The 20,040-nt window shown below is 45.8% G+C and overlaps 1 protein-coding gene across 5 annotated transcripts in view; it reads right to left on the bottom strand.

The window, feature by feature from the left end:
* Window positions 1-20,040, bottom strand: part of OSBP2 (oxysterol binding protein 2) — a 181,133-nt gene that overhangs the window by 146,735 nt on the left and 14,358 nt on the right. The gene's annotated exons all lie outside the window — the stretch shown is intronic.

Here is a 20,040-nt window from a genome sequence, read left to right as displayed (position 1 = left end):
GCTAAGATACCACATGTCTCGCAGCCAAAAAACCAAAACAGAAGCAATATTGTAACAAATTCAATAAAGACTTTAAAGATGATCCACATCAAAAAAAAAAATCTTAAAAAAAAAGAATTAGGGCTTCCCTGGTGGCGCAGTGGTTGAGAATCTGCCTGCCAATGCAGGGGACACGGGTTCGAGCCCTGGTCTGGGAAGATCCCACATGCCGCGGAGCGACTAGGCCCGTGAGCCACAGCTGCTGAGCCTGCGCGTCTGGAGCCTGTGCTCCGCAACAAGAGAGGCCACGATAGTGAGAGGCCCGCGCACCGCAATGAAGAGTGGCCCCCACTTGCCGCAACTAGAGAAAGCCCTAGCACAGAAACGAAGACCCAACATAACAATCAATCAATCAATCAATCAATAAATCTTTAAAAAAAAAAAAAAAAAAGAATTAAAAATAATATGTATAAATATAATATATAGAGAGAATCATAAGGTAAACGTAGTATATTAACAATTGGAGGACCTGAGGGGTGGGTACATTGGAGTTCTTTCATAACTTTCCTCTAAGTTTGAAATTATTTCAAAACAAAATATTTTTTAAAATCTGAGGAGAAATATCAACAATTGCAATGAATGGACTCTATTTGGATCCTGATTTCTGGAAACTCTAAAAAAATTTTAAACTAATGGGGAAACTTTATTACAGGATTATATGAAATCATGTGTGTAAAAATTTTGAAAATTGCAAAGCACTATAGGATTTAAAGAAACTTTCATTCAATAAATATCTATTGAATGCCTACAAAATTTTTTTTAATTAAAGAGAAATCAATGGAGAAATTTTAATATTGACTGGATATTTGATAATATTAAGGAATTATTGTTAAATTTTTAGGCATGTTAATGTCATTTAGGTTAATTTTTAAAGAAACTTTCATCTCTAAAGAGATACATAATGAAATATTTACAAATATTCATTATTATTAAAATTATTTTTTAACTTAATTCTTAGAATTAAGTAAAAGATGTCTGCAACTTACTTCAAGTTAACTGAGGGTGGGGAGGCCATAGACTGACCTTACAGTGAGACTTGCTAACACTGGGTGATGGGCCATCATCTACTTTTATGCATTTGAAAATTTCCATAGTAAAAAATAAAATCCATCTAAAATCTATTGCATTTTAAATTCTTCCCTGTGTACAGCAACGGCCAACAGCAGCGATGAAGGACTTTGGTGACAAGCCCCCGTGAGCCAGCGCACAAGGCTATGCGCTGAGTGTCTCGGGAATCAAGGAACGCGATGACGGGTCCCTAGGGCACAGGGCGAGATCTATTTTGAGCACAGTCCTGCGCCTACACATTCAGGATACTTGAACGGATTTGATTTTTTTAAATCAGCACACAATCTCTGTAGCTGCAGCCACAAGCTACAGGGTGTCCCAGCAACCTAGAGTCTTCCTTTTACAAGTGATCTGTGAGCTTAAATGTTCAGCAGCACTAAAACATACCCCCTAATAATGTTACACCAAGCAAAGGAGGCTCTAAAAAAGAAAATCAGTTACCAAGACAAGAGAAAGACTGAAATGCCAGGGATTAGAAGTCAATTAAGGAGACACTGAAGTCGAAATTTAACACACTAAGGACAATTACAAATTTAAATGCACATATTACTATACGAGTTTATAGAGCTGATGGTGAGACTTAATTTATTCAGGAATTCTACTTCTTCCCTTCACGGGCTCCGGTATTATAGGCATTGATGTTAATATTAGATGAAATAATCTTACGTAAAAGTGACTCCCACCAAGCTTCAATGGAAGCAGAAACAGCAGCTCAGCTCCTGTCAAACCGTGACAGCAGCCTGCAAAACCAAAGTCCCCACAGCACAGGCACAGACTCCCAAATGGAGGCTGAGTTTAAAACAACCATCACCCCTGCGGGGAACGTTCATTCTTTCGTTCAGTCAAAGTGGCAGGGCAGGCCCTGGGGTCAGATCAGTGAGCAAGACAGATGAGGTCGGGGCCTCTGTGGGATAGTCTATCTCCTGGGCCTTCACAGCATCCAGCAAGAGTGTGCCTTCTGTCTCCCCTCCAACGTTTGGACTGAACAAGGGAAGGGCCCTGTCAGCAGAGAGGGGTCTCCCCCCAACACGGTTCCTCAACTCTAGAAAGATAGTCCCCGGCATGACTACCCCCGAAAGAAACCTCAAGTATGTCTTCTTCATCCTCTGGCAAATCCAGCCCTGCTTTCCTTGACTGGACCGGTTAAACAGGAGTGTGGGGTTCAACAGGAGGTTTTCACTCGTTATGCATTCACTGTTAGAAAAACCCTGACATTCAGAACATCCCCTTCACTTACGAAAGAGTTTACCAAGTGCTTCTTCACGGTTTATTTCAGACAGCCAAGTAGGGCCGTTTACGGATGAGGAAAGTGAAGGTCACAAAGGTTTGGAGCCTTCCTCCCCCACTGGGCAGAGGTGACTTGTATAACTAAGAGGATACAGTGGAAATGACAGAGTGTGACTTCGAGGGTAGGTCAGAAAAGACATTGTGGTTCCTGCCTGCTCTCTCTTGGATCACTCCCCCTGGGGAAAGCCAGCTGCCATATTGTGAGGACACTTTGGACAGGTCCACAGAGCTAGGAATGGAGGCCTCCGGTCAACAGCCAGCACCACTTGGCCAGGCAAGTGAGGGAGCTGCCTGCCTTAGAAGTGGAGCCTCCAGGCCCAGTCAAGCCTTCAGATGAGTGTCGCCCTCATGAAATCATCCCCAGCCAGAAGCCCTCCAACTCCATCTGCTCAAGAATTCTTTTTTTTAATTAATATTTATTTATTTATTTATTTATTTATTTGGCTGCGCTGGGTCTAGTTGCGGCACACAGATCCTCGTTGCGACATGTGGGATCTTTAGTTGCAGCATGCGGATCTAGTTGCCTGACCAGGGAACGAACCTGGGCCCCCTGCATTGGGAGCGTGGAGTCACAACCACTGGACCACCAGGGAAGTCCCTCACTCTTGAATTCTTGATGCACAGGAACAGTGAGATGGTTATTATTGTTTTAAGCCACTAAATGTTGGGTGATTTGTCATGCAGCAATAGATAATACACAGGGACACCGAGCCAGCCTCTCTGAAGATGAAGAGTATGGCCACATGGAAGCGATAAGTCCAGCTGTGCAGGACAGAAAAACACCCCAATGAGGACAAATGCTGCCTGGAAACCCACCTCAGCTCAACAGAGGAAGAATTTTCTAACATTCAGAATTATCTCAGGAATACCAGTTTGTCCTGGAGATAAAGCTTTATCCTCTGTCACCTGAGAGGTTTGCCCAAGGCTCGTGCTGAGGGGCTAGAAATGCTATAGGAAGAAGTCAATGAACAGACAGATGGTTGGACCAGATGACCTTTAAGTTCCTTTCCTACCTAGACATTCTCCCACCACTAGCTTCCCAGGCACCGATGACAGGTCTGTCCAGTGTGTGGCCAGCTAAGAGTTACTGAACACTGATCTAACGTGCAATGGGCCTTCTAGGAGGAAACAACTGAAATATGATCTACTGGTCCTGCCCTCAAGCAGCTGCACATGCCCACAGATGACATATCACTCAGCCCACTTGTTCAAAGTGGAGGAGGGTCCCAGGTGCCTCTGCCTGAGGCAGAGCTGTCCCGGCCACCTGCAGATATGCAAGCAAGAATAAACCCCCCCTTGCTTTAAACCTCTGGGTTTGGGGGTGATTTGTTTTGGAGCTGCCTGATCCAGGAGGAGAGTGAGCTGAGGACCCAGTTCTAACTTCCTCTCCTGTCAGGATGGTCACAGAGCCCACTGTCATCAGAGTGTGACCGTGGAGGAAGAGGTGACATGATCCTGGAGAGGCAGAGATGAGGCTGGTCCTGAGGGTGGGTGGGTTGTACGGGTATGGGATGAAGGGAAGGTGGAAAAGGAGGCTCCAGTGTCGAAACGCAGAGGGCTGTCAGCAGTCCTGTTTGGCAACCTAAGTGTCTGCTCTTGATCTCCACCCACCTCCTCTTAGGCTATGGCAAACACTCTTTCTGTGAGTAGAGGACTCTGTAGCTAGTCACAGAAGCCTAGAGATGTGAGAAGGGACCTTAGCGGTCTGCCTTCTTAGATTTAACTTCCCATGGTCCCAGATGACAGAGTTGCAGCTGGACCTTGAAGATGACACGCTGTCATATTCAATGAGTGTCCGTGTTTTTCAAAAGGGTTTGGTTTTCACCTTCACATATATGGTCAAATGATCTTTGAGAGGGGTACCAAGACCACTCAATGGGGAAAGGACAGTTCTCTTCAACAAATGGTGCTGGGAAAACTCGATATCTGCGTGCAAATGAATGAAATCGGACCCTTAACTTACACTGTATACAAAAATTAACTCAAAATAGATTAAAGACCTCAACGTTAAGACCTAAAAGTATACAACTCCTAGAAGAAAACAGGTGAAAAGCTTCATGACCCTGGACTTGGCAATTGGGACTACGTCAAATTTTAAATGTTTGTACATAAAATGACACAATCAAAAGAGCAAAAAGGCAACCTATGGAATGAGAGAAAAATATTTCCAAATCATATATTTGATAAAGGATTAATAATGAGAATATATGGAGAACTCCTACAATTCAACAACAAAAAAATCAAGTAGATTAAAAAATGGACAAATGACTTGAATAGACATTTCTCCAAAGATAATATACAAATGGCCAACAAGCACATGAAAATGCGCTCAACATCACTAATCATCAGAGAAATGCAAATCAAAACCACAAGGAGATATCAATTCACTCCCATTAGGATGGCCATTATTAAAAAAACAAACAAAACAAAAAACAGGGACTTCCCTGGTGGTCCAGTGGTAAAGAATCCGCCTTCTAATGCAGGGGACCTGGGTTCAATCCTTGGTTGGGGAACTAAGATCCCACATGCCACAGGGCAACTAAGTCCGCATGCTCCAACTACTGAGCTCCAGTGCCTCAATGAGAGAGCCCACGTGCTCTGGAGCCTGCACGCCACAACTAGAGAAAAGCCCGCGCACCGCAACAAAGACCCAACGCAGCCAAGAAATAAAGAAAATAAATAAATAAAATAAATAAATATTAAAAAAACACAAAGTGTTGGCAAGGATATGAAGACACTGGAACTTTTGTGCATTGTTGGTAGGACTGTAAAATGGTGCAACCACGATGGAAAACAGTATGGAGGTTCCTCAAAAATTAAAAATAGAACTGCCATATGATCCAGCAATCCCACTTCTGGGGATATATCCAAAAGATGTGAAAGCAGGGTCTCAAAGAGATGCACACCCATGTTCTATTCACAATAGCCAAGAGGTAGAAGCAACCCAAATGTCCATTGACAGATGAATGGATAAGCAAAATGTGGTCTATACATACAATGGAATATTTCCTTAAAAAGCAAGGAAATCCTGTCACATACTACAGCATAGATGAACCTTGAGGAAATTATGCTAAGTGAATTAAGCCAGTCACAAAACAACAAATACTGTGATTATTCCACTTTCATGAGGAATCTAAAGTAGTCAAATTCATAGAAACAGAAAGTAGAATAGTGGTTACAAGGGGCTGGGGAGAAGGGGAAAAGGGGAGTTGTTTAACAGGTAAAGAGTTTCATTTTTACAAGATGAAAAAGCTCTGATGATCTGTTTCACAACAATGTGAATATACTTAACACTACTGAACTGTATACTTAAAATTGGTGAAGATAGTAAATTTTATGTTATGTGTTTTTACCATAATTTTAAAAATTACACTGCTAATTAATGACCAAAAAAGGCAGCAGGGCTGGGGGTGAGCTTGATTTCCCCCTGTCTTTACAGCCTATAGATGATCAGATCTAACAATGGCTAGACCCTGATTATGAAAGATATGGTTCCATACGTGATCTGATGGAAATATTTTAACACAATACTTAAGAATTGGACAATTTGGGACTGAGAGAACTCCTGGGACCCAGGAGGAGTCCTAGTAGGTCTTTCATGTGTTTCCTCTCACTTTCTATCCAGCAGCTAGACAACTGGATCCTTAGAACAGACAAAGGGTAAACTACATGGACCTCTAATTCAAACACATCTATTTTCAAAACTTTTGGGGAAAAAGGGGATCAGGACAGTGTAGTAACTAAGAACAATTGCTCTGGACTTAGCTTGGCCTGGACTCGAATCTGGCTATGCAACTTACTAGTCGTGAAATCTTCAAGTCTTTTCAACCTCTCTAGACTCATTTCTCCATCTGTAAAACAGGAACAATAATAATAGAACCAACAACCCCTAGGCTCGCTCAAAGGATAAAATGAAATAATCCATGCAGAGTGCTTAGCACAGGGCCTGACACATATTAAATATGACAAATGTTATTATGAGAAATAAAGCCCTCTAAGGATACATATTTAAGATTACACTGTTGACAGCTTCTGAACAGGCAAGGAAGGGCTGTAGCAGACACTATGTGGCATTTACCTTGTCCTCCTTAGAATCGGGTTGCCAGGGACTTCCCTGGTGGCGCAGTGGGTAAGAATCCGCCTGCCAATGCAGTGGACATGGGTTCGAGCCCTCGTCCACGAAGATCCCACATGCTGCGGAGCAACTAAGCCTGTGCGCCACAACTACTGAAGCCCACGCGCCTAGAGTCCGTGCTCTGCAGCAAGAGACGCCACTGCAATAAGAAGCCTGCACACCGCAACGAAGAGTAGCCCCCGCTCGCCGCAACTAGAGAGAGCCCGCACGGAGCAAGGAAGACCCAACATAACCAAAAATAAATAAATTAATTTTAAAAAAAAAGAAAGAATAGGGTTGACAGATAAAATATAGGATGAAAAAAACAAAGTCCTAAGCTAAAATACATAGTACAATTAAAAAAACATGGGAGGCCCAGTTAAATTTGAATTTTAAATAAACAACAAATAATTTTTAGTATAAGTATATCCCAAATATTGCATGGGATATACCTATACTGAAATTTTATTTATTTATTCTGAAATTTGATATTTATCTGAAATTCATATTTAACTGGGTATTCTATATTTTTATTTGCTAAATCTGACAAACCTACTTGGAACTTTGCCCCAGCCCCACTCCCAGGTGGCCTGAGCAGTCATTTTTGACCCAGACCTGTTCCCAGACTCCAGTTGATTAAACTTGACTAAAATGGAACCAATCCAGTTTTCCTTCATAGAAATTGGGTTAAGGTAGTTTGACAGCCTCTGCTGTATTGACGGTTATACCTGTAACTCATGAACTCAGGAGCTGTAGGCAGCAGCCACCTTCTGCCACATGGCCCAAGGAGCAAAAAAACAAAACAGACTGGACTACAGGGAGGAAAATAAGAAGTAAATCAGACATCAGAAATGAGAAAAGTGTGCAAACTGCCAGGCAGCCTTTGTAAAACCATTCTGTGGTCTCACAAGAAAGCCTTTTTTAGACACACACATACATCGCTCTAGTTGCTCTGGAAAGCTTTTGCTACTTGCAATCAAAAAGCCTAAGAAATCAAGACAATTGAAGACTTAATTCCTAGGCTCAATATGTCCCATGTTATTGATTTGAAGGGTAAAAATTACTAGGAAGCCACTTTGACCTCAATTCTGGGTCCAGTGATCAAAGCGGTACTGCTTAAAATGTAGTCTCTGGATCAGGTCTGGTCCGTGCATGCCTGCCCCGTTTTCTTGGGACGCTCCCTCTGAGGCAAGCCAGCCTCCAGGGAAGCAGTCTGGCTGCTCTGAAGTCACCATGCAGCAAGGAAGCCCAAACCAGCCATGTGGACAGAGCACAAGGAGAAGCCCTGAGACTCTATGGATTGAGAGAGATGCCCGGCCAGCCTCCAGATGCTCCAGAACCTGCCATTCCAACCCCAGCCACCAGCTGACTGCAGCCCCATGAGAGGGCCCAAGCCAGAATTGTACAGCCAAGCCCTTTCTGAATTCCCAACTGAGAGAAACTGTGAGTGATAATAAAACCATTGTTGTTGTTTTAAGCCTCCAAGTTATGCAGCAATAGATAACAGATAAGCCTAGTGCACAGGCGCAGCTGTCCTTGCCAACAGTTTCACTGTTTAGCAAGTACCTGATCACAATGGGACGAGACTAGCTTTTCATGAGGCCTCCAGAGCCAGCACTCCTGCTGTGTGGTCACATGCAGGGCCCAATCCTGAAAACAGGCGAGCCAGACAGGGTATCTCCTGAATGAAGGTAACAGGTGGGGAACCAAGAGGGGGCAAAGGCCCCCCAACCATCCCTTCTTGAGGGAGGCTGCCCACTCACAGGTCTCCAAGTGGACCAGGGACATATCTACCCCAGGGAGAGCTGGAGGGATGGCTTGTTTGGGTGGGAAGACAGTCAGAGCTTCTGACACTAAGAGGACAGGCTCCGGTGGTGTGGAATTCCAGAAAGTGCTGGATTCAGATCTCAGTTAGGCCACCCACTAAGCGATGCCACTGCAGTGGGACAAACCCTGGCTTTCTCAATTGTCATCAGGACATAATAACTACCTTTCTCCCTGGGTTGTCATCAAGTGGGATGACACACGCATAAGCACCTTATACACCATTAAGCAGTGTTCAAATGTGGTCATTATTAGAATCTAAGATAGAACAGAGAAAAAATACAGGGTATGGTCTCCATCACCATTTTCATCTCATGCATTGAATTTTTCTTTGTTGAACCAAAGACCTTAAATACAGATAGGACAGCCTCTGCCCAGCTCATGAGGACATGGGGCAAATAGAACAGCGAGGTTTCATACCTCTGTCTCCCCTCTTTTCAAAGATTCCTGCAAGTCAAAGGAGGCTGGTGTCAAGGCCAATTCCTGTTTCCATATGCTTCATCCTAGCACCAGCCAGCCTCCCAGTCAGAGTATAGTCAGAAATGGCTGACTCCAGGGCTGAGCCAAGACAAGTTCAAGAAGAGCCTAGAACATCTTTTCAAGCGGGACATGGGAAGCTATCAATACCATCAGGGTCCTTTCCAGAGGACTCCAGAGCCAACTGAAGACGCCCCCACTAAGCAAAGTTAAGGCAGGATGATACGAGCATCATTAAGGGCTAAATGGCATTTATCCTGCCTTTCCTGTGTGAACTGTATCCCTGAGTAACCAATGAGTAGTAGATGAGGGTAAGTTTCTCTTTATAGAAGTATTCCTTCTAATAAATGAGGAAGAATGATAGAATTAGGTTAATCTAAGACTGATTGTTACCACCTGCTAATGTCATAGACCTAGAAGTCACCAGACATTATGAGCTCCTGATGGAAGAACACATCACCACCTGATCAAGTTTCTAGATCTATCTACCAAATTAAGGAACTACAGAGGACACAGGAACACGTTAACCTACACCAGGAGGATGCAATCAGCAAAACCTAGACTGTGGGACATTCTATAGGTAGACCTTATTTAGGTCCTGATACAAACAAATGTATCAAAAAACCATTTATGGTGGAGGTAGGGATAGACTGGGAGTTTGAGATTGACATGTACTGTACACACTACTATATCTAAAATAGATAACCAACAAGGACCTACTGTATAGCACAGGGAACTCTGCTCAATATTCTGTAATAACCTAAATGGGAAAAGAATCTGAAAAAGAATAGATACTTGTATATGTATAACTGAATCACTTTACTGTACACCTGAAACTAACACAACATTGTTAATCAACTGTACTCCAATATAAAATAAAACATTTTTAAAAAATTTATGACAATTGAGACCATTGAAACTTTGAACACTAACTGGATATTTGATGATAACAAGGAATTATTGCTAATTTGTTTTAGTTGTAACAACGGTGTTGTGGATATGTTTTTTAAAATCCTCATCCTTTAGAGATACATACTGAAATATTTACAGGTGATGTGTGATATTTGCGGTTCACTTCAAAATGGTGTGGGGTGGGGGCACTGAGATGAAGCAAGATTGGCCAGGAAGTTAATAATTGTTGAAACTGGATAATGGGTGCACGGGGGTTCATTATACTATTGGCTACTCTTATATATGTTTTTTTTTTAATTTTTTTATAGCTACTTTATTTATTTATTTATTTATTTTTGGCTGTGTTGGGTCTTCGGTTCGTGCGAGGGCTTTCTCTAGTTACGGCAAGTGGGGGCCACTCTTCATCGCGGTGCGGGGACCGCTCTTCATCGCGGTGCGCGGGCCTTTCACTATCGCGGCCCCTCCCGTTGCGGGGCACAGGCTCCAGACGCGCAGGCTCAGTAGTTGTGGCTCACGGGCCCAGCTGCTCCGCGGCATGTGGGATCCTCCCAGACCAGGGCTCGAACCCGTGTCCCCTGCATTAGCAGGCAGATTCTCAACCACTGCGCCACCAGGGAAGCCCTTATATATGTTTTAAATTCTTTATAACAGAGTTTTAAATGTAAATGAAAACAGTGAGCTCTCAATGTCATTACATCAGGATAAACCTCAGAAAGGAGCTGAAAAGCTGGGCCATGTGTAGCCCCCGGTGGTCACTCCATTTTCCTGGCAATTCAGTGACTCCCCCTGAGCTACAGCTATAGTCCAGGCTGCATGTTCATGGTCTTTATAACATGCAGAAAGATTAAAATTACAAAGTGTCTTCTATGGAAAAAAAAAAACTTCACTGAAATTTGAGAATCTACAAGTACAAGGCACTATGCCCAGCCCCCCAGGGGACACTACAGTGGGAAGACACAGCCCTATGCTCTGGTGGGGAGGAGACAGACCAACATCCAGCTAACAGGGGTACACGGCCAAATGACACAACACACAAAGGGGCATCAGAGGAAGGATGGTTCTTCCAGCCCAGCTCACGGCAGGGGAATCCAGGCAGGTCCAGGCTGAGATGACCTGGAATCAGACTGCTCGGCTAGGATGTCTGCAGCAATGAGGAGGGTTCTCCTTGCTGCAGGGGGTGGCAGGTGCAGGGATCTGGAGGAGAGAGTGAAAGGCATGTGGTTTGCAGAGCAGGAATAAGGCGAGTTGGGCAGATGAAGAGTCAAGGCTAGAGGAAGGAGGGTGGGGGGAGCCAACTGGGAAGGGCAGTGAGTGGTGAGCCCAGGGAAGCCACAAACTATAATTTATACTTCAGGAAGACAGCACCTACTGCTGCTTCAAAGGACCACACAATCTGGCAGGTTGCGATGCAAGCACAGCAATGCCACCTGCCCTCTTCTTGGTTTAGGCAACGGCCCAGCAATGTAGATCAAATGGTGTGAGTCGAGATTGTTAAATCAGCATTTGAGGTGCAGAGCTGTGGCTAAGCACATGACGAGGTGCTGAGAGGAGTGAAGCTAAGTGATCAGACCTCCGAGAACACTTAAAAACGGAAACGGACGCGGGAAAGAGTCGCTTGTAAAAGAAGAAAAGCATACAGCACCCAGCATGACCCTAAAACTCAATGACAGTTTGCTTCATGTGTGTGATGAGCCTCCTAAAGCCACATCTGTGTGGTGACACCTGGCACATGACTCACCGCACATGAAGCTGCCAATTTCAATTTAGTTCAGGGGTGTTTCCTACCATCTCCTCCTCTCCACATGTCAGTATCCAGAGTAGTCTTCCAGGAAACAGGGCCATTTCCTCCCTGGGATAAGGAGATATTGATCTTGGTTTAAGGAACCTCACATCCTTTTCACAGGCCTGTCTTTCTTTATTGACATCATTTGCCAACTGCATCCCAGAAGATTACAGGAGGTGTAAAAGCCGCAGGCTTGAATATAAAGCCCACTGGGAGGCCCCACGGCACTGCGCCTGAACCCGCTGGCTCTTACTGACTGGCCAAGATGGATGCAGGTCCTCCTCCTCCTCCTCCTCCTCCTCCTCCTCCTCCTCCTCCTCCTCCTCCTCCTCCTCCTCCCCCTCCCCCTCCCCCTCCCCCTCCCCCTCCCCCTCCTCCTCCTCCTCCTCCTCCTCCTCCCCCCCCCCCCCAGTGGGTTGATGACAGTACATGTGCTTCTCTCCCATGCTGCCTTGTGGCCCTCAATGACTGATACAACCAAAGCTGCACGCTTGCTGTCACAATGTTCTAGACTGCTCGCCGGCCCCAATCTTAGAATAACAGACCCTCCCTGAAGAAGGTAAAAGGGTCAGCAGGAGCTGAAGAACTCACACCAGACACTCCACCAAAGGCACAAAAGGGAAGGTCCTGCGGAGGAAGGAGGTCCATGTGGCAAGTGTACCCTTGTCACTTGCAAACCTGAGCCACCAAAGGGCCTCAGGGGAGGTCTAGGTCAGAAAAGTGCCTGAGAAGCAATCAAGGGCCAACCACGTGGGCGGAGGCCCCAAAGAGAAGGCCCTCAGCACACAGAGCAGCGGACCACGAGTTGTGTGAGACGCCCTGCAAGCCTGGCAGGAAACAAGAAGCCCCTCTCCACTCAGAGCCAAGTGTAAGCACTTGCTCTCCTTGAACCAGAGAGCGCCGGTCCTGACCTGACTGACATCACGGAAGTCTGCAGGGAGGAAGGAGGTGAGCCCGAGACTGCTCATCCTTTGAAAGGCCTGCATCCAAAGCTGGCCCTAAGAGTCTGGATTTGGCAAGCTCCTGCAACACCTCGGGGTTCCCCTAACTGGTAAGCGTGACTGACTACAACCAAACTGCTTGTGCAAACAATGTGTGGTCCGTGCTGCACACCTGCTTTCCTTCTGGGAGCCTGGACTCTGGGACCATGCCAGGCAGAGGGTACCCACGTGACCAGACCCCCCATAAAATCCCTGAGCGCTGAGTCTTTACCGAACATCCCTGCTTGGCAACCTTTCACACGTGTGTCACAACCAGCTGCTGAAGGAATTAGCATGTCCTGCATGACTCCACTGGGAAAGGAGCCCTGGAAGCCTGTGCCTTGCTTCCCCAGATTTCATCCCATGCCCCTCTTCGCTTTCTGCTTGTGCTTTGCTTCCCTTCACTGTAATAAAGCAGGCTGCGAGCACACCTCAAACCGAGTGCTGGGAGTCCTCCCAGTGGGTCATTGAATCTGGGTTAGTCTTGGAGACCCCAACATGGCACCCCAGCAAGGAGTCTCCCCGATGTGAGGTGGGTGGGCGCCTTAGCACCGGCTGAGTCAGCAGGCTGGTGCTGCCCACGAGTTCCCACTTCTTCCCCCATTTAACAGGACAATAAGGAAGAGGCTGCACTCCTCACCACAAGCGTGAACTGGAAATCGCTCTGACACCACAGAGAACCCCATGTTTGTGAGGGCCTGTTATCCAGTTAGATCTAACATTTTAGGGCAGAGGCCTCACCTCTGACACACAGCCTGCTTCCCACAGGGTCCTGCACATATAACACATGCAAAGCAAACCATCAGGTGCACATGAAACTAGTTTAAAGAGCTCTGGGATTGTGAAAAGCCCTTTTAAAAGCTTTATCTTTACTCGCCACTCATCCAGTCACTGCCACACTTTATGAAGTGACAAATCATCCTAGGGACACAGAGACAACATGCACAAACCCTTGTAACCCTATGGAAATACAAATGAGGACCACAGATACAAGGCTGTTGGTTCATGGAGGAGCCTATTTCAACACATTCAAATCTGTCAACATAACATATCCAAATAATCTGCAGTTCATAACTATCACTTTTCCAGCACTCCTGGCTAAGCCGGCAACCTCCAATTCATCTTCCCAATCTTATTTCAGCAAACAAGTTTTCAAAATTGAAAACAAATTAAGAAAAGTCCAAGTTTGGCACTAACATACTTGCTTTCTGAAACCCCATAAAATTGCAGGCAATTCTCATTCATTCACTCACTCATCCATTCAGATTAACCAAGCTACTGAGGGCGTATCAGTGGCAAAGCACCATGCTAGGCTTCATGTAGAACATGAAGAAGATGCCAAACTTGGCCACGGTGTTCCTTTGGCACAAAGCTGTCTGCAGAGATGCCCATACACAAACCCTGTAAACTCCCAAAGGAGGAAGATGTGGTCCTTAGGTCAGTCTGGGGCTACTATGGATATTTCAAATGGGAAAAACCCAAAGTGGAGGACTGCTAACACAGGGGTTGGAACTGTTGAAAGAGATGCCTGGAGAAGACAGGCAAATCCAGGGCCCTCGGGGAGGGAGGTGGCACCACACCGGGGACCCTGTCCAGGGCAACAGCTGGGGGCTGGGGCACCAGCTCAGCAGAAGGCAGACCTGAGCCAGGATGTGGTGCTAGGAATGGGGAGGAAGGATGGATGAAAGGAAGGAGACAGGTAGGGCTCAGCAGTTCCATCTGATGTGGGGTGAGGCAGGTAGGAGGCAGCAAGCGTGACTCAGAGGTTTTCAGCTATTCATAGAAAGAGGAAGGTCAGGAAGGGGAGCGGGTTGTGGGGGGAAGTCATAATTCGTGTCACTAGACCTTGCTAAGAATGCACTGTGCTTCTCCAAAACACTCTGCCAGTCCACTCGCAGGCTCTTTGCAACACCCTCGTGCTAAACGTTAAAGAAACGGACTTCAAACCAATGTTTACACATTATCAACTTGGGCATTCCTTTTCAGCCTCCTACCTGGCCTCATAGTATGAAACACTGGATGATGTTTCAAATTAAGGCTGAATCCAATATAATAAGGCCGCCTTCTGAGGTGGAAACCCCAGCGGCTTAACCTGAAGACTTGCACCTTCAACTTCATGTTTTCAGGGACACTTTGCAACTGGATAGTCTTTTCCATCTCCATCCTTCAAGCATCACCTAAACTGATATTAAAAATACGCCCTGGTAGGGGGCTTCCCTGGTGGCGCAGTGGTTGAGAATCTGCTTGCCAATGCAGGGCACACGGGTTCGAGCCCTGGTCTGGGAAGATCCCACATGCCGCGGAGCAACTAGGCCCGTGAGCCACAACTACTGAGCCTGCGCGTCTGGAGCCTGTGCTCCGCAGCAAGAGAGGCCGCAATAGTGAGAGGCCCGCGCACCGCGAAGAAGAGTGGCCCCCGCTTGCCGCAACTAGAGAAAGCCCTCGCACAGAAACGAAGACCCAACACAGCCATAAATAAATTAATTAATTAATTAAAAAAAAAATACGCCCTGGTGGTCCACTGGTTAAGACGCTGCGCTTTCACTGCTGGGGGTCCAGGTTCGATCCCTGGTCAGGGAACTAAGATCCCACAAGCCACGCGGCCAAAAAAAAAAAAAGCAGCCACAGACAAAATGAATGGGCATGACTGTGTTCCAATAAAACTTTATTTTAAAAAAAATAGTCTCCATGAGAGTTTGCCTTTGAGAGTTGGCCCCACTGGAGGAAGGAGTACTTGATCCATCCTAGAGGCAAAGATGTCTTGGCCACCACCCCAAAGTGGGCCCAGCTCACCATATGTTCAGTGGGCTTCCTCAGCCAGAGGACTTTCAAAACTTACTTTCACTTGGCTGTAGCCTTCTTTCTTACAGACCCAGACTAATTTCTTTGAGCCCTTCCTTGCTAACTGGCTTTGCCATTCCTACCCATACATCAGTCTGAACAATAATAAATTAAAACAAAACATTTTCGTTTCATATTTTGTTTGAAATCATTTCCTGGGAAACAGATGTCATTTATAATGTCACCAAACAGGCAACTTGTATACAACAAAACAAAATTTTGTTTAATCAAATCAATTTTGTCATTAATGTGGATAAAACTTATGTTCAAAACACTCTTTCCGTAAGGATTTGCTGGGGCTAATACCTTTGAAAATTCTGCATCATTTATGAATTCTTCCATGTTCCCTGGGAGATGAGAACTGGGGATGAAATTTTTTAAATGGGAACTAACAACCAAAAAAGAAAAAAAAAAAGAGCACAAAACCATATTCCCCTTATTGATATTCGAATATTCAAATAGATATGGGATTAAGAGTGCCAGGCAATGGAATAAGAACCTCGTCTCCTGTATTAATATTCCTAGCACATTGTTGGAAAGAAGTAAAAACCTGCCAACAATAACCCAGACCTCCCAGAAATACTTTCTATATGTGACACTATTTACAAAGAGCATCTTTTTATTCTTGATAATATAAATTTACTAAGCCCAGCTGTTGGCACTATGTACTTTCTCCCTTAGAATAAACTTGAGCAATAGAATGAGCTTTTCCAGCAAAATCTAGGGCAGAAGCACTCGAGGAAGCGATACTTAGTGGAGAAATTCTAATCCAAACCCCCACTGATTTTCTATCAAAGTAAAAATAATGGGGATTGAAATGCAGGTCAAGACTACAGTGCAATAACCATTTAATTGGCAAAATCAATGCTGACAATACCAAGTTCAGCAAAGGATAGAGATCCACAAAAATCTCTTTATTTCTTGCCAGTGGGACTATAAATTGACACAACTGCTTTGGAAAAGAGTTTGGCGTTCACATTCTCCACAACCCAGTGATTTCACCCAAGAGGAACGCCCGCACGTGTACAAACATTTTTGTAGTCACCCATCAAGAGGAGCATGAATAAGTAAAAAGTGCGCTCACATCCTGGGCTGTTATAAAGCAGTCAAAATTAGTCCCCCAGGGCTTCCCTGGTGGCGCAGTGGTTGAGAATCTGCCTGCCAATGCAGGGGACACGGGTTTGAGCCCTGGTCTGGGAAGATCCCACATGCCACGGAGCAACTAGGCCCATGAGCCACAACTACTGAGCCTGCGCGTCTGGAGCTTGTGCTCCGCAACAAGAGAGGCCATGACAGTGAGAGGCCTGCGCACTGCGATGAAGAGTGGCCCCCACTTGCCGCAACTAGAGAAAGCCCTCGCGCAGAAACGAAGACCCAACACAGCCATAAATAAATAAATAAATAAATTTTTAAAAAAACAAAAAACCACCAGCTTAAAAATAATGATAATAATAAAATAAATAAATTAAAAAAAAATACTAGTCCCCCAAAATCATATGCTGTACAATATGCTTTTTTATAAAGTTTCAAATGGTTGAAATGAAAAATGTGTTTTTTTAAAAAAATTGCATATAGGTTAAATAAAACTAAATAAAAAGAAAAGAAAGTGGATGGTGACCAGGATTTGGATGATGGTTATCTTGGAGGGGGGAAGGCTGGAAGATGGGATCAGGGAGGGAGGACAAGACACGTGCCCACATTTTCTCCAAACACCAGGCTTCGCTTAATTAAAAGAAAAAATTTAGAGAGTGGTCTTTCCAAAAGGGAAGCTAGCAAGAGAAGCAGCTCTGATTCCTTCCCCAGCTGTCATCCCAGGACTAAAGCCGACTCTACCTGACCCCTAAGGAAAGGAGATCATGAATAAAAGTTCTCTCATTCTGTTTGCAGCTCCGAGCACTTGAATTTGCCTCTATTCCAACCACACACACTTGGAGAACTACTGAGAACTGGGGTTCTGGGGCAGGTTGGAGGAGGTGACCCATGCCCGGCACTGGGTGCAAATGGAGCCCTGGATAACCTGCGCTGTCAGGACTGTGAGCGGCAGGCCCAAAGGGCGCTCAGTCCTTGAGCCAGCAGGCACGACAGCCAGGCCTGGTCTGGAAGGCAGGATTCAGACCAGAAGCAGGGACAGGAGAGTGGTGTCAAACATCTGAAGTGCTGCGAGGCCCGAGGAAGAGCAGACCAAAGCCGTCTTCCAGAAGGCAGAACTGGAGTGCAGAGAGAAGTGGTGATTCCAGCTCCACCTCGGACAGGCCTTTTCTGCACTTGGAGACTGACTCATCTCCTGTGGCACTGGAGGCACAGCCCGCAAGCTGGGTGCCTCAGGATACACCACTAAAGTTTGCTCCTTCGGCCTCAGTTTCCCTTCCTCTAAAATGGGAATGAAGACACCTTCGTGGCCAGCCTCACGTGGGGCTAAAGGAGGGAGAGGGCTGTACAAATGTCAGGGATCATTCATCCTACCCAAGTGAGTCGAGCAACAATTCTGCCCACCTTGGAATCTAGAAGTGTCCACAAATGAAACTACAGAGCTGGACTGTGCAAGCACACAACAAGAAAACTTGTCCCCACCCCCTTCTCCCCCCAAAACCAGTATTTGTCCCCACAACCTTATCAGCAAGCAAGAAGAATTTTTCTTAATTACCCAGAGAATCTGTACTTTTGAGATAATCTTGAAATGCTAACTGTCTATACATAGTTATCTTAAGAAAAAAAGAGGGACTTTTTTGCTCTTCCAATTAAAATAAAATAAAAATACATAAGGTCAGATGTTACTTCCACTAGAACTAGGCCTTCCTGCCACTGTGGGACCCTAGACTCATAAACATTACCTTGACCTCAAATACTGACCCCTACTAGTAGCTGGTAAAATGCACATAACTCAGAAATGCTGAACTCAAGGATGAACAGGCATTAGGACACACATCTGGGACAGGCACAGACTTTGGAGTGCAAAGGGCCTGGGTCAGAATCTCTCTCTACTGCCTACCCTGCCCAGTGACTTTGGACAAGCCACATCCCTCTGGCAAACCTCAGAACTCCTCATTTGTACAATCCTGGAACCCACCTCACAGTGTGATTTCAATGATGCAATAAATGGAACATAACATAAAACAGAGAGTGTGGTGCACAGTCGACATGCCCTATGTGTTATGTCCCTTGCCTATAAGAAGACAGAGTGACATTTATAGCAAATCACTGATGATCCCTATCATTGTATGCCTTGGTAAAATGTTTACACACCTGACGGAGTACGGGAAGTGGGATAAAAACACCATTTGGAAAAGGATCTCTTTTTGCTCAGTTGCCAAATTCTAAGAACACTCTGTCCTGTGATCTGTATGGTGCAGCCGAGTGGGCCGAGGGGGACCAATGACACCACATGAGATGAACATATTAGAAACACAGGTCAGGGCTTCCCTGGTGGCGCAGTGGTTAGGAATCCACCTGCCAATGCAGGGGACATGGGTTCGAGCCCTGGTCCGGGAAGATCCCACATGCCGCGGAGCAACTAAGCCCGTGCGCCACAACTACTGAGCCTGTGCTCTAGAGCCCGTGAGCCACAACTATTGAGCCCTCGTGCTGCAACTACTGAAGCCCTCACGCCTAGAGCCTGTGCTCCGAAACAAGGGAAGCCACCGCAATGAGAAGCCCGCACACCACAACAAAGAGTAGCCCCCGCTCGCCGCAACTAGGGAAAGCCTGCGTGCAGCAATGAAGACTCAACACAAAAATAAAATAAATAAAATAAATAAATTTATAGAAATACAGGTCAGCTTTCTCCCCTGCCAGGAATTAAAGACAGTGATCCCCACTTTGAGTGGGAACCATCACTTAAGTTCAGTGGAGCTCCCAAATTCTCAGTGGCATCACAGACTCAACTATCCTCTAGAAGCTGTGTTCCAAAAAGGCGAGGAAGGACCATATAAATGCTCCGGTGGTTGACCTGAAGAGATACTGCCCAGCTGAGTGAAGTGAGCAAAGTGACCCGAGCTTCAGCAAACAGAATGGCAGGGCCCTCCTGTCTGCAATGACAATGGAGCTGTGCTTCTCAAACTGTGGCCCAGAGCAGCATCACCTGGGAACTTGTTAGAAAAGCTGAATCTCAGGCCCCTCCTACACCCACTGCAGCAGAAACTCAGCAGCGGGGCTGAGCACTTGATATTTCAATAAGCCCTTCAGGGAATTCCAGTGCTCGCTCAGGTTTGAGAATTGATAGTATAGAGTGATCAGAGATCTCAAAGTTTAAACCGACCATCCCCAGGAAATATACCTAGACGGCCTTCAGGATCTTTCCCCCTTTCAATCCATTTCAGTGGAACACAGTGTTAGCTATCTCACCACTGGACTTCACTGTTGAATCCCACGTTGCTTCTAGAATAAGAAAGGCCACGGTGGGACGCTTCCTGGTTCTCCACTGAATGCCAAGATGGGCTCCTGAAGGGCAGAAGCCACGTCTGATGCGTCTGTGAGTCTGCTGTGCCCCCAGGCCAAGGCCCAGCAACCAGCAGGCACCAGGAAAAGTGGGAAATAGTCTGACCAACTGAGGAGGGAGCAGGAGCCCTTCCCGTGAGTGGGTCCCAAGGACTGAACAAGGTTACTGTCCCCCTCAGTCCCTAATACAGTGATCTTAGCTCCTGAACCAGAAAGCTCCTGAATCAAGGACGTTGGGGGCTGACTCTGGCTGGCTGCCCCAGGTCCCACAACTAACAGGA

Source organism: Balaenoptera acutorostrata, chromosome 13 (assembly GCF_949987535.1).
Source record: "Balaenoptera acutorostrata chromosome 13, mBalAcu1.1, whole genome shotgun sequence".
Lineage (NCBI taxonomy): Eukaryota > Metazoa > Chordata > Mammalia > Artiodactyla > Balaenopteridae > Balaenoptera > Balaenoptera acutorostrata.
This window is presented reverse-complemented; position numbering and strand designations above follow the sequence as displayed.